Genomic DNA, 15450 nt, shown 5'->3' on the forward strand with positions numbered 1-15450 from the left:
CTGCCTGACTATCAAGAGAGAGACTCATTGAATCGTTTAGCACGGAAATGGGTCATGGACACTGTGAAGTATGATGTAGAGTCTGTCATGGAAGTCTTCCATCAATGGGAAGCAGCGACACAGAGATATGTTTTCGAACAGATGTGTGTTTTTCTTTGCGAGGATTTAGAAGACAATGATCTGGAATGCATCCCGCAAGAGATGTGTCGTGTACGGTTTAAGTTTGGAGAGGGTATGATTGTAGGTCCAGATGTGTAGAAAGCAGTTGAAATGTTGTTATCATATCGGAGTAAGGGAAGCAGTTCTGGGTCACAATCTGAGCCTAGTACATCTAGTAGGAAAAAGGCGCGACAATACCCTATGAGAGAAGTTCCCCCACAATGGAGAGAGGGTGACACAACTGCTGTCCCACCTATCCTGCCACACTTCCAGCGTGTATGGGTACATGTCCCATGGAAGCGAGCTGAAGTTTTAGCACTAAAACAAACATTACCTGATCCGCGTAAAAATCCTGCAGGGTATTACAAAGAGTTGTCGCAAACTGCTGGGTCATGTATAATGAATTTAGCCGATATCGATATGCTATTTGGGAATGTTGTTCCACAGCCTTTATGGGGTAAAATTCGTCATATAGATCATGATCAGGAATTAGGTGACTCATGGGCTAATATTACTGCTGCAGATGCCCGACAAGTTGGTGGTGCTAAGCCTGAGCCTTTGATAGCAGAACTCCCTGGTAAAATAGTAGATTACATGAAAACGATAATGCCTGCAATACGTGTAAATTGGGATAAGTTGTCTGCATGCAAGCAGAAGAAAGAAGACACAGTCTCAGATTTCTTCACCAGATTTGAAGACACATTCGTTGACCACAGCGGTCAAGATATGACCACAGAAGGTGGTCAGAGATTGTTTGTCGATAAATTCGTGCACAATCTGCTTCCAGAATTGTGTAAAAAATTAAAGGATTCAGAAAGTTCTTGGGCAGTCTCATCTTCAGCCCAGATATTGGCTACTGCACAATATTACGAAAATAGAGACAAGGATGAGAAAGATAGAGTAGAAAGGAAAACTAAAGAACTAAAAACGAAGGTTTTGCTACAGCAAGCCTATCCGCCACGTGGTGGTGGTAATCAGAATAATGGTCAGAATCACTACCAAAATAATTTCCAGCAGCCTCAACAATATCAGAGGAACTCGCAAAGAGTCGAGTACACTCAGCCACGTGTCCCTGTAGGCCCCAACCAGTGGTTCATATTGCAGACAAGAAGGTCATTTCAAGTATAATTGTCCTATTCTATTACAACGTGCAAATGGAGTTTCTGGTGTGAAGGGTCGTGGCAGTCAGCAAGCACCTAGAGGTAGAGGGCGTGGAAACGCCCCTCAGAACGCACGTCCCCTTCCACCACAAAACTCTATGAACAGGTTTGATCAGCAAAATAACGTATCTGACAGGACAGCTCAATACTACATTGATGATTACTATACAGAAGATGAGTATTTGGAGAATAATGATTGCTAGGACAGCCATAGACAAAGAGAGGGAGTTGTTTCAGTTCCAGTAGATCAGAGTGGACCTTACGTTGAGGTGATTACATCAGGTGTGTCAGAACCTTTTCTGTTGGATACTGGTGCTACAAAGAGTTCTATTATGCACTCCAAACTCCCTGGCGCACCTTTGTCTGGCGAAATGAACGTTTCTGTAGGTTTTTCTGGCGCCCCAGTTAGAAATCCGATTTCTGACCCTTTGTCTCTTTCTGTTGGTCCTTGTGAATTCGAAGCACCCCTCATTCTGACAACAGGTTGTGGTGAAAACTTGCTAGGATTGGATTTGTTAAAGAGATTGTATGCAACTTTGTACTGTTCTCAGTCAGGAGTACAACTTACTTTAGGTAAGAAAGTAATTTCTCCCATGTATTTGTCGAAAGAAGCACTTCCAGCAGAATTGTCGTTTCTCCCAGATATTCTTTGGGCCACTGGTCCAAATGATGTGGGTCTTTCAGAAATTTCACCATATGTTGTAACGTTGAAAGCCAACGTTAAAATGCCACGAATTCCCCAATACAAAATCTCGAGTGAAGGTGAAAAAGCTTTACTAGCTATCGTTTACGAATTGATTAAAAAGGATGTGATTGAAGAAACACGAGGAAATGTTTGCAATAGTCCTGTTCTGCCTGTTTTAAAACGGACTGACCCTTCTAAGCCACCTGTGTACAGATTCGTGATTGACCTTAGAGAGGTGAATAAAATAGTTGTGCCACAATTTCCAGTTGTCCCCGACATTACCACATTATTAACTATGATTCCAGCCTCTGCCTCTTGGTTTTCGGTGATTGACCTGAAGAATGCTTTCTTCAGTATCCCGATTGCTGAGGAGAGCAGGGATATTTTTTCCTTCAGTTTAGGAGGTCGAAGCTTCCGCTTTAAACGCGCTCCTCAGGGCTACTGTGAAAGTCCATCAATATACAGTCAAGCTCTGAAAACACAGCTTGACACGATTGTTTTACCTCAAGGTGCTACTCTTGTACAATATGTGGACGATTTGCTCATTGCTGCAGATACTAAGAAAATTTGTAAAAAGGCCACGTTGACATTATTGCGTCATCTGTGTAATCTGCATCACAAGGTGTCACTTTCCAAACTGCAATATTGCCGACAAGAAGTGACCTACTTAGGTCACCTCTTATCGAAGGAGGGAAGGAAACTGACCCCAGAAAGAATTCAGGCAATAGCGAAATTGAATGTGCCAAGAACACAGAGAGAAGTGCGTGCTTTCTTGGGCATTACATCGTACTGTAGACAGTGGATTCCAAATTTTTCGTTATTAGCCAAACCTTTGGTGGCAATAACGTGTAAAAATAAACCCAATCCCATTCCTTGGTCTGAAGAGTGTCAGAAAAGTTTTCTCGAATTACGCACAGCATTATGTTCGGCTCCTGTGTTAGGTACCCCCAACTACAGTAAGCCTTTCACATTGTACGTCCACGAGAAGGAGGGCTGTGCATTGTCTGTGTTGACTCAGTTATTTGGAGGTAGGCAGCGCCCATGCGCCTATTTTTCATCAACTTTGGATCTGGTAGCTAAAGCATTGCCAAGTTGTTTAAGAGCCACAGCAGCAGCAGCTGTTTCTATTCGACAGTCTGCTGAACTAGTAATGAATAATACACTGATCGTGATGGTCCCACATGCAGTAGACACGTTGTTAAATAGAACCAAGACACAGCACTTAACTAGTGCTTGATTGTCCAGTTACGAATTGACACTGCTAGCGAGCCATGTGCACATAAAAAGGTGCAGTACCTTAAATCTAGCTACGTTGTTGCCAATTGCAGAGGAATCAGATGCTTTAGAACAGCACGATTGTTTTCTCGCAACAGAGGAAGAAACAAAAGGGAGAGTAGATTTATTTGACACTCCTCTTGCTGAATGTGATGGTACATTATGGGTGGATGGTTCAAGCTTCAAGCTCCCAAATGGTAACGTGACTGCAGCATATGCTGTCATGACTTTGCAAACAGTTGTTGAAACTGCACGAGTACCACATGGTTCAGCTCAAGCTGCAGAATTAGTTGCACTCACGAGAGCATGTGTATTGTCTAAAGGAATGAGAGTGACTGTCTACACTGATAGTCAGTATGCGTTTGGAGTGGCTCACAGTTTTGGACGATTGTGGAGAGAACGTGGGTTCCTGACTTCGCATGGAGCTAAGATTCAGCATGGTCAGTTGGTAAATGAACTTCTTGAATCACTGACCTTGCCCCTGCAAATGGCGATTGTGAAATGCAGTGCTCACAAGAAAGTGACTGATGATATTGGTCGTGGAAATGCATTTGCTGATGAGATCGCTAAAGAAACGGCAAAGAATGTGATGAGCCGAATGTATGTTGCAGGCCCTGAAAGATGGACTGGTGATGTTGGAATATGTGAGGACACAATAGAGAGTGTGAAGTCCATCCAAGCTGAGGCCACAGAGAAAGAGTTGAGCACGTGGAGAGAGAGTTCAGGTAGAATGGATACAAATGGTTGTTGGATTGAATTGACAGAGCATCAGAGATGGTTGTTACCCGATGCATATGTGCTTGCAGTGGTTACAATGGCTCATGGAATGGCTCATATCAGCGTGAAAGGGATTTGCGAGTTGTTGGCCCCAGTGTGGAAGAATTCAGGGATTCCCAAGTGTGCAGAGAATGTTGTCAAGAATTGCATGGTATGTCTGAAGCACAATCCTGGTAGGGGAACCCCAACTCCAGCTGGTCATTTTGCACCTCCTACGTATCCGTTCGAGGTTTTGCAGCTAGATTTCATACACATGGAGAGGTGCAACAACTTAAAATACGTGCTCGTTGTTGTTTGTGCTTTCTCAAAATGGGTAGAAGCATATTCCCTGAAAGACAATACTGCCTTGTCCACAGCAAAAGCCCTTGTGAAAGAGTACTTCCCCAGGTTTGGAATGCCTAGAATGGTCTGGTCTAATAACGGAAGTGAATTTGTGGGTCGTGTGATGAAGAGAGTGTGTGAAGGGTTAGGCATTAGGCAAAAGTTCCACGCTGCAAATCACCCCCAATCAGCTGGATCAGTAGAATGTTACAATGGCACGCTTAAACTTAAATTGGCCAAAATCCAAGCGAGCACAGGTCTTAAATGGCCTGACGCTCTACCCTTAGCACTCATATCCACCAGAATGACTGTGCATTCGCGAGTGAAACTCAGCCCTTATGAGATTGTCTTTGGCCGGCCAGCCAACATATGGGGAGTGCCTAGGCCCACGAAGTTCAGCAAGCTAGAACACCCTATTTTGCTTGATTACCTGTATGAATTGACGGCTAAATTGCGTGTTTTGCATCAACAGGTACATGACTCCCTGCCTCCGGCCTCTGATACTCCAGGACACCCCATAAACCCTGGATCCTGGGTGTTGATAAAGAATTTCCAAAGGACTAAAAACGACCAGCCCAGGTGGACGGGACCATACCTCGTCCTTCTCTCTACCAGATCGGCAGTTCGAGTAGAAGGGAAGAAGGCCTGGATCCACGGGGTCCACTGTAAAAGGGTACCCTTACCTCTGCCCTATGACCAGTGGGTCCAGGAGGGTGTCGCTGACCCAGAACCTGATGCCGTGCCAAATACCGTCCCTTTTAATGATTCACATGTAAAAGGAACTGACTCTGAACAAGAAAACAAAAACATTTTGCACAAGGCTGTGCCACCATCCAAGCGAGTGAACATTACAGAGCCTGACCTTTTGTTCCCGGATCAGACAATACCTGGGAAACGACGGTATAATTTGAGACCGAGAAAAACGAACTAATAAAATAATTTCTTTTGCAATTTGAGACTAAGATCCATGGACAAATAAAAAGATATTTCTTTTCCCCCAAGTACTATTTTTGAAAGTGCAGCTCTCCCATCTAAGAAACGTGCTCATTTTTGTTTTTCGAACCGCCATCCGGGTTCCGCTGCTAGGGCCGCGGTTGATTAAAGTCTTTGGGGTGCAGCTAACGATGTTAGGTCGGTAGTTCTGGTTGGTCCAAGGGAGTTGCCCTAGACTGACGGAAGCATCCCTTAGCAGAGGCAACCTCCCACCGCGGGCAGCACTTTAGAGAGGATGGAGTTTCCCGATGTGGAGAGACCTGCCAAACAAATGAACTTTAAGCACAGACTGTGTACCACGATGACAAAGAAAAGTTTTATAATATTGTGTATTTTTATGCTATTCAGAGTAATGATCTTTTTGATAAGTTATGTTTTATTCTCTTTCCATGTAACATTTGCGCCCACTGCATCACCCATACCTCCCCCTACTGTTTCCTCTCATTCTTTCCACCCTCTGCCTGACCACGAATCAAATAGGAGATTGGAGTTCGTTAATAACTCCTTTGTTCAGTTGTTACACCAACACCAACTTGTAATGAACACAACTAACTGTTGGGTGTGCAGTCTTATGCCTCACACAACGGATAAGGGTATCCCTTATCTGGTCCTGCCATTTAGTCACAATGGTTCTGTATGGGCATATAGGACAATGTTCATATATGCACACGAAATCTACCCCCTACGTTCTGTAACAGACAATCCTAGGAAAAGTGCTCTAGTCAAGGGGATAGTCGACATGATTAAGGAAGGTATTTCTTATGAGACTATCCCCAGAGATGAGACACTATTATACATAGGATGAACATGACTGGATATGGAGCTACCCTGAGTGAGAAACAGCAAGCTAAGAGATCGTCCCCGATTTGGATTGTACCCCATCAGGGTCATCTATGTCTGCAAGGTAATGGCACGAATCCCAGGGCTCAGTTAGGGAAGAGTGTCTGTGCTGAAACGTATGTTTTTGGATCTCAGACCTCCCCTGCGTTTTTAGCAGCTAAGGGTACCTATTTCATCTGCCATGATAGAGCCTATACATGGCTGCCCCCTGACTTTTCGGGCTCCTGTTTTGTTTCCTTCCTGTTGCCTCCCACCTACACAGCAGCGGCAGACTACCACAGGACAAGGATAGTTAGAGGTGTCTTGAGTAAAGAGGACACTGCAGGTCAAGAATTTGGAGACTTTGCAAAGGGTTTTCTGCCGTTCTGGGGATTCATGGCTAACAGCAGAAACATAAGGCAATTGACAAGGGTAGTTGAGTCCACCGTGATAGAAACTACTGGTGCCCTTAGTAACCTGACTGCTGAGCTCCAGTCGGATCGGCTTATGACCCTTCAGAACAGGGTCGCTTTAGATGTCATCCTTGCAGACCGAGGTGGAGTATGCAGATTGATCCAATCTAGTTGCTGTATCTTCATCCCTGATAACGCTCCAACAGTGTACCAGGCCATCTCCAAACTACATAAAATTTCCGAATCTATTCATGTGGATAAAGGAGATTGGTCATTGATGGGATGGGTCTGGGAACTGATATCCGCCTGGGGATGGAAAATTCTAATGGTCATTGGGATGGTCTTAGCCATTCTTTTCCTGTTCTGCCTATGCATACAGTGTGCTCCTGCAATATGTGGCCTCTGTGTTACATCATGTGTAAGGAAACCTGTGTCAAGAGATGAACTAAGTACTAGAATGATGTTACAGCAACATCTCAATGACTTTAGGAATATAGATCTGGACTCAGACTAACATGAGGATAGATTAATTGCCTATGTAAGGGCAAAAGGAGGGATTGTGGTTCTGAAAATCTGGATTTGTGTAATCGTTCTGGACTCGAGAATTAAAACTTCGTCGAAACATGACGAATTTGGTATCGAAAGACCGAGAATGACGAGGATCAGGAAGAACCCGAGGTCTCTGGGTGTACCCTGACACCGCTGGGTTACCGGTTCTGTGCCGGTTCTTAAAAACCCAGTACCTCACATTCAGGAAGGACATATTAACAGTTTTCCAAAAGGTTGTATTATCCTGAAAGACAGATGCTTTTTTAAGGTTCTCCCAGTCCTCTAGTTTCAGCTGTCTTAGCCGAAGCACACGCATCTGGTCTGCATTTCTAGGTGAAATTTTGAGTGCCGTACACAGATTTTGGGAACCGTCTGTGCAATTCTTGTTAAACCACTGATGGCTTGTGGTATCTCGCGCAGACGACGAGCCTATCAGCTGTGATCTTAGGTACTTTAATAACATGTTAAATGCCTTGATTATGCAACTCTGGTCTAAGGATGGATCCAGACAAATATTTATGCTCTCCAAGTTAGCTAACAAAATCTCATAAAAAGAGTGTCCACGTCAACCTTCTCCCATCCCAGAATAACACCATTAGATCCACTTATGATTGGTTTGGGGAATTTGAAACCATTTTGGGGCTTAGATGCTTGCCATACCAAAGCACTGGACAGAGTGGCATGGTGGCTAAATTCAGTAAAGTGAGTTTTGGGTACGGAAAGCCTTGAGCTAAGGGACTCGAATAAAATAATGTAATCTAATGTGGAGGGATATTCACCACTGTAAAAGGTTGAGAAGAAGGACCCTGCGTATGGGTCTATGGTGTTGTGGATCACAAGTTGCCATTTCATTAATATGGTGTTAAGGGCGTTTCTGTTAATATCATGATGAAAATTGGGAATGCACACGTTTTTGTGATCCAAAATTCAGCATAGCTCTGTGGAATTTTGAGAACAAAGTTTCAGGTTAAAGTCTCTCAACCTGATTACATATACGGACTTACAGTGGGACTCCACCAGCACCTCTAACACATTATCTAAGGACTGGGGAACCACCTCTGGATCTAAAAAGTTGTTATTATAATAATGTATCAATAAGAAATCCCAAGCAAGGGTCCATCAATCACCAATATATGAAAGTTTGGGGATGTATTTATAAAGATCAGAATTTTAAATTCCAGCACGTTGGAAATCAGCGTTAGCAGACCTCCCTTGGCCTGCCCCCTAAAGACAGAGAAGCCAGAGTTTGAAAAGACCTATATCCGTCAATGTATATTGGGTTAGTCTCCCAGGTTTCTTGAATCGAAATTATTTGGTAAATTGCCAAAATAGACAACCATTCCCCATTTTCACGCTTACTGCTCTATCCAGCTATATTCCATGTTGCCAATGAATAAGATACATTCTGTGCGTCCCTAGTGAGGGATAAGGAGGTCTGATGTTCATGGACTGTTATGTGTGAAACGATACAGCACTTATCTTCCTTTCCCCCCTGTGAGACCCGGGAGGTAGCCATTGGGTGTCCTCTTTCGGACTGAGTTCCGGAAGATAGCTGGCTATCGCCCCGCTGTCAATCGCAGGACTCCAAACCTGCTAGGGGGGGAAATCTGTTGGAGGTAAGGTAGTGCATAGAATTAATCATAGAATTCTCATACACATGTGGGTGGCAATCTACAGCTATATGCTGGACCCCTCTCAAATGCAGGGTATGTGGTTTATAAAAAAAACAGAGATGCAAGGACAATCCTGGTGGTAGAGTTTGGACTGCCTATAGGTCTCTGACTTATTGACTTATTGGGGGTTGTCAAAATTTAAAACTACACAGTCACCCTCTTAGGATTTCATAGAGTGGCCCAACCAAGGGGTTCTGACTCATCATAGAGCACCCAGGACAGAGCAAGTGAGGGGGGATTTATGGATGTGGTAACTCTTTGTCTCAACTCATTAATGGTGTGATATTGAGGCATCTTGATGAACAGCTTGACCTGACATATTTTGTGATGCCTCCAGGATAAGGGGATTTGGGCTTTATTGGAAAGGAAAATGGTCTGCTGAAAATACAGTATTGCTGTTCTGGCAGTGGTTGCTGTTCAATTATGGGGAAAGGAGCTGTCAAGTACAAACATTATATTTTGTATAGAAAATGAATCAATAGTAGATGTCCTAAATCAACATCTACAAAAGGCATGTCATTTGTTTATTAAGAGAGTTTGTTCTACTGTGTTTGCAATGGAATATTTGCTTCAGAGCGCAATATATTCCTGGGTTACAAAACCAGATAGCTGATGCTCTGTCTCGTTCACAGTGGGAGAGATTCTGTAGTTTGGCCCCAAGAGCAGATACCAAGGTGACAGCAGTCCCAGAAGAGATGTGGGTAATAGTTTAAGACCAATACGTCTTTTGGCGCAGTCGTTAGCAGAATCAACTCAGAAAATGTATAGAACAGCATGGCTTGAGTTAGTGCAATCTGGAGCAAGGGGCAGCGATAGGGATCATTTAGAGTTAAGATTAAAACAAGAAGGCGCAATACAATACATGGTAACACTAATTGACAGAGGATGCTCTGCAGTTTCCATAGCAGCAAAAATAACAGGTATTGCTTGTTATGGCAAATGCTTTTGGGGTTATAAGCTGGTGAAAGGAGAATTGGTTCAAAGGATTTTGGAAGGTTGGGCAAGAGAGCAAGGAAGAGCAAATAATAAAAGGAAACCTATAAGGGAAGGTATTCTGGAAGTTGTGGTGGTTCAGGCCAGATCTGCATGCACATTCGCTTGGGAATACTTTTTGTTCCGTTCTGTTTTCACTTTGATGTTTTTTAGGGCCTTAATAGTGTTGGAGGCAGTTGGTTCATAAGTCACAAGAGGAATTCAGAGGAAAGATGTTCAGTTAAATGGGAATAAGCTATGGCTTTTTAAAATAAGGTGAAAAACAGACCAAAGAGGGTGAGGTACATGGATATCAATGAGGGAAGCAAAGAGTTTTGCAACATGTGCTGTGCGACCATTGAAAAAATATTAGAAGAAAACAGAACAAAAAAAGGGCCCATTATATATACATGTGGATGGAACTCAGTGACAGATGGGAACGTTCTGTGCTTTTCACGATATTGCTTAAGGAGTTGAGGTTTAGAAGACACTGACTTTGGAATACATTTTTTACGATAGGGGCGGCAATGGTGGGTTTTCAGAAAGGGATGGACAAGAAAGAATTAAAATGATTGGGGAGGTGTCCAAGACTGATTGCATGTGGGGATATGTGAGGCTATAAAGCAATGGTCTATAAACGGTTTCTCTCACTTGGCAAGTGTGCAACGAATAGAAGGCTATAAGGGGGAAATATGGATGTACAGACACTCTATAATATTTTGGGGGGAGGGCAAGTAGGACAGTTACAGTGTTATGTTGGTGGACTTTTCCACTAGAAGCCCAGATAGGAGAGGTGTCCGAGGGGTGAACCCTTCTCCCACACAGGCAATGGTTGGTGCTGGTGGGGGGAGGGGAAAAATAAACGAATGGACCTGGAGAACATGCCTCGTGGTCTTTGAGAATACTACTAACTAAGTGTCTACATCATTTGCTAAGCGCACCAACACCTGTGAGGCCTATTGCCTCAAGACATAGAACAACTGGCAATGAGGACGGTCATGCCCTGATACCCCGCAAAGTCCTCTCACCTGGTTCACCATCTTGTGGCTACTTTAACCACAGTGCAGCGGTTCCCGGGGATGGCCTACCCCATTTGTCTCACCTTGCTGGCCGGTCTGTCTTATGCCAGCCAATTGTGTTCTGGTGATGGCTACGGGGCAGTTTGCGGAGAACACTGTTCCCGTCTTCTCTCAGATGGTTAGGTTTCTGCTGACGCTGCCTCCTGTCTGCCTTCATCTCAGATGGCTTTCCATGCCCGCAGCACCCGTGTGGCTCTCAGAATGGTGCGGGCGTGGCTTTGATCTGCCATGCGGATTATGAGCTCCTCCCACTCCCTTTGGAAACCCCGGGGGAGGCGCTCTCCAGTCTGAGGTCACGTCGGCTGCCCACAAGGTGAGCCCGCTCCATTTGTTAGCAGAAAAGCCATTACATCTGCACACCTGCCTCTGTTCCATGTGGGAGGTCTCAAGAGTACACTGAGGGTTTATTTCTCGACTTCTCCGCTTCTATTTCCTCATTCAAAGTGGTTTTGGCTGCCCTGAACCTACCTACTGCTCCTGCAGTTCTGCTTCAATGTGACTGGTGATTTGCCTCCTCTCTGAGATCTGGCTTAACCTTCAATGGTGGATTAGGGTCACCAGTTCTGGTCATCAGATTACACCCGTCAGCAGTCACACAAGGTCATAAATCAAGAAAGACTCCCAACTCCCCATAAGGTAATTACAGTGACTAGCAATCAATATGAGTACTGTGCCTCCTATTGAACCATTAATAATTGATGGGCTGCTGTCTGCTCAAGCAGCTGAGTGGAAGGACTGTCTGGAGCACCTAGAAACTTACTTTGCAGTGGTGGCTTTGCACTATGATAGACGGCGCCCTCTGCTTGTACACTTGGGAGGTGCAGCCCTACACAAACTAGGAAAATCCGTTGTGGAAGCAGGACCTCCGTACACCTTTGACACGTTGAAAGAAGCATTAACTGCTCATTTTGATCCACTGGCAAACCCAGATTACGAATTCTTCCTGCTGCGTCAAGCATGATAACTGCCCAGCGAATCGGTGGATGCTTTCTACGCCCACCTCAAAGATCTGGTTAGCAATTGTACGTTGCTGGATAAAAACAGTGAAATACAGGCACAATTTATTCAAGGGTGTGTCTCCGTAAAGTTGAGAGAAAACAGTCTTCAGGTCCCAGGAATATCCATAGCGGGCATGCTGATGATGGGTAGGTCAAAGGAACTGTCCAAAGTGCAAGTTGCAAACATGGAAGCCGCGTTGCAACACCAGATAAAGACAGAACCCGTCAAAACCATCCTGCCCGGATATCCTGACAAAAATAAAACGTGTACCAAGCCACCCTCCATGCCCAATACATTCTACAGGTGTGGTGTGCCCTTCCCGCACCAAGGCCCATGCTCAGCCCAAGGGAAGAGGTGCTCAGCATGCAATAAACCGAAATCATTTTGCAAAGGTGTTCCGTTCAACCGCACAAAAATAGCCCGTCAATGCCCTATATACCTCCAAAGTCCCTGAGGAAGAGGAAGACAATGATAATGATGATGTAGAAGGTAGCAGTCCATTTCATACATGCCATGCAACCGTATGCATATCCCAGAAGGCTGATCCCAAGATGCAGTGTGCTTGTTGCAGGACACCAGGCACAAGCAGTGATTGACACCAGGGAGTCTATAAACATTATGGCCTAATCAGCGAATCAAACACTCCCAACGCAACCAACCCTATGCTCCACCTCTACGTAGGTGTTCACCTATGGGGCCACTATTCCACTTCCACTGGCCGTAGTGTTCACTACAGAAATCACTCACAACTCCTGTTCCACCCGTGCCAAGGTGTATGTCACCAGAGGTGGGTCAGGAATCCTACTGAGCCGTCGAACTGCTGAGCGCCTGCAGCTGGTTGATTTTGCCTTGAGCGTACATCAGGAGAGTCTGGAAGACCTGTTGGGAGAATTCAGACCTCTATTTGAAGGAATAGGAATCCTCAAAGATTGCACAATACATCTTCTTGTCAACAGCTCGGTCCAACCAGTTGCCCTAAAACACCCAAGGTTGGCTTTTCATCTGAGACTGAAGGTGGAGGAAGAGCTTATTATATTGGAGCGGGCTGACATTATCGAGCGGGTGGATGGTCCGCACCATGGGCATCTCCCATTATGGTAGGGCAAAAGCCCAAACAGCCAGGAGAAGTGAGAAGAAGTGTGGACATGAGACTACCTAACCAAGCTATCAAGATAGAACGTCATTTGACGACCTCAGTAGATGACATTGTGGCAGAGGTGAGAGGCTCTCAGCGTTTTTCTAGGATGGACTTGCAAGCTGGATATCACCAGTTACTGCTGGACCCGGAGTCGAGGGCCATCACAATGTTCTCCACTCATGTGGTCTCAGGAGATATAAGCGTTTCAGCTTCGGAGTATCGAGTGCAGCTGAGGTCTTCCAAAACACCATAAGGGGTGTATTAGCTGGTCTTAAAGGGATGCTCAATGTCAGTGATGACATCTTGGTACATGCACCTATGCTGGAAGAACACCTTTATCGCCTTAGAGCAACGTTTCAGCACCTGAGAGACAACGGCCTCATGCTCCTTCGAGAAAAATGTGCCTTCCTTCAGAAAGAAATGGCGTTCTTTGGATACAGATTTTTCCCAGCATGGAGTATTACCTGATCCAGCCAAACTACAGGATAGCCAGTCAGCCCCAGGTCCCACAACTGTCACTGGCATGAGGAGCTTGGTATGGTCACAAACTGGACATTTCATTCGGAATCTGACTGACCTTACCACCCCCTGGAGAGAGCTGGCGAAGACCATAAGACTGGCCGGAAGTGGGGGCCTGATCAGGAAGAAGCTTTCCAAGCTACTAAACAAGCATTCTCTGCTAATACCACTCTGGTGTACTTCAATTCTGCCAAAGATTCTGAACTGTCGGCGGAAGCTGGCCCCATTGGCCTTGGGACGTGCTGTTGCAGAGGCAGAGCAATGGAGACTGGGCTCCGGTGGCATATGCGAGCCTCGCACTGACAGACACGGAGCAACGGTACTCCCACATCAAAAAGGAAGCCATCTTGGTACACTGGGGCGGTAGTCATTTTCATCTTTGCCTCTATGGTCACACTTTCCTGGTCCACACTGATCACAAGCCTCTGATTCAGTAATTCATGGGGCTATCATCGAAACATCAGTCGAGAATCGAGAAATGGATTTTGCAATTACAAGATTACAAGTTCACAGTGGTCTATCGCCCAGGGACCCAAAACCCTGCTGATTTCCTCTCAAGACATGCAAGGCCAGCTATGGAGGAAGAGGAATCTGATGCGGGTGAAGTGGAGGAGTACGTCAAGCTGATAGTGGAGTGATCCAGACCACTGCCCATTTCTCTTTAGGAGACCGTGAAAGCCAAGGGGGAAGACAAGTGTATTCTGTTAGCCATCTCCGCGGTAACCTCGGGAAGATGGCAAGTCTTGACCAACAAAACACCTTGCAGGGCAGAGGAAGCACAGGCTATACTGGACGCTCTACACCATGTGCGTTTATATCTGGCTGTGTCTCCCGAAGGCTGCCATATGAGAGTTTCCCATCTGGTAATCCCTGGGGCACTACAACGAGTGATGGATCTTGCTCATTTGGTCCATCAAGGGATTGTCAAGACGAAGTCTTGACTACGATGTAATATCTGGTTTCCGAATCTTGACATGCTCATGGAACAGACAGTTTGCCAGTACACTCTGTAAATAGCACCTGGCCCCAATTATCACAGAGGATATTCCACCTTTTTCATGGCAGACAGCAAGTGCCGATTTTTGGAAGTCTCCCCGATGGGAGGCACATGCTGGTCATCATAGATGATTTCTCAAAGTATCCGGAGGTTGAAGTCATGGACTCGATGACAGCACATGTAACTATTCCCCAGTTGGAAAAAATAATGGCCACCCACAAGTTTCTGAAAGAGCTGCGCACTGACAATGGCACGCCATTTACCAGTCATGAATTTATGGAATACTTGTGGTCCAGAGGCATTCAACACCGAAAGGTCACACCCAGATGGCCGCAAGCTAATGGAGAAGCAGAACGCTTCATGCGTACTTTGAACAAGGTGCTGCGGATCGTTTTGGCTCCTGGACAGAATATGGAATGTGCTTTGTATACCTTCCTTAGAGAATACCGACTCACACCCCACTCAACTACGCAAGTCAGCCCTGGCTCTTTGTGTGTCAATCGACCGGTGGGTGATATCATTACCCAAGTGGACAGAGAAGTTGAAGCAGCGTCAGGCAAAAAAGTATCACATGTCCTGAGTCCGTGGAGCCAAGCATAGGTCCAAGGCAGTCACAGATTTGGTGATGGTGAAGAATCGTAATTCATGAGGCAAATTCATGCTCCCTTCTGATGTTGATCCCTGGTGAGTACGGTCAGTGAAAGGAACCATGATCACCTTCCAAAAGGCGGAAGAGACCATTACAAGGAATGGGTCTGGTTTCAAAAATTACCAAGCTCCTGTGGACCAGCCTATGGAGATGCCGTCTGGTGCAATTAAGCTATCCTGGCTGATGACGGCTGAAAGCCTGAAACCGGTCCTAGGATGCTTGTTTTCTGTCCAGGGAGGACCTAGCTTGGCAGTTCGGGCTGGACTGTTCCAA

This window comes from Lissotriton helveticus, chromosome 9 (genome assembly GCF_964261635.1).
Source record: "Lissotriton helveticus chromosome 9, aLisHel1.1, whole genome shotgun sequence".
Taxonomy (NCBI): Eukaryota; Metazoa; Chordata; class Amphibia; order Caudata; family Salamandridae; genus Lissotriton; species Lissotriton helveticus.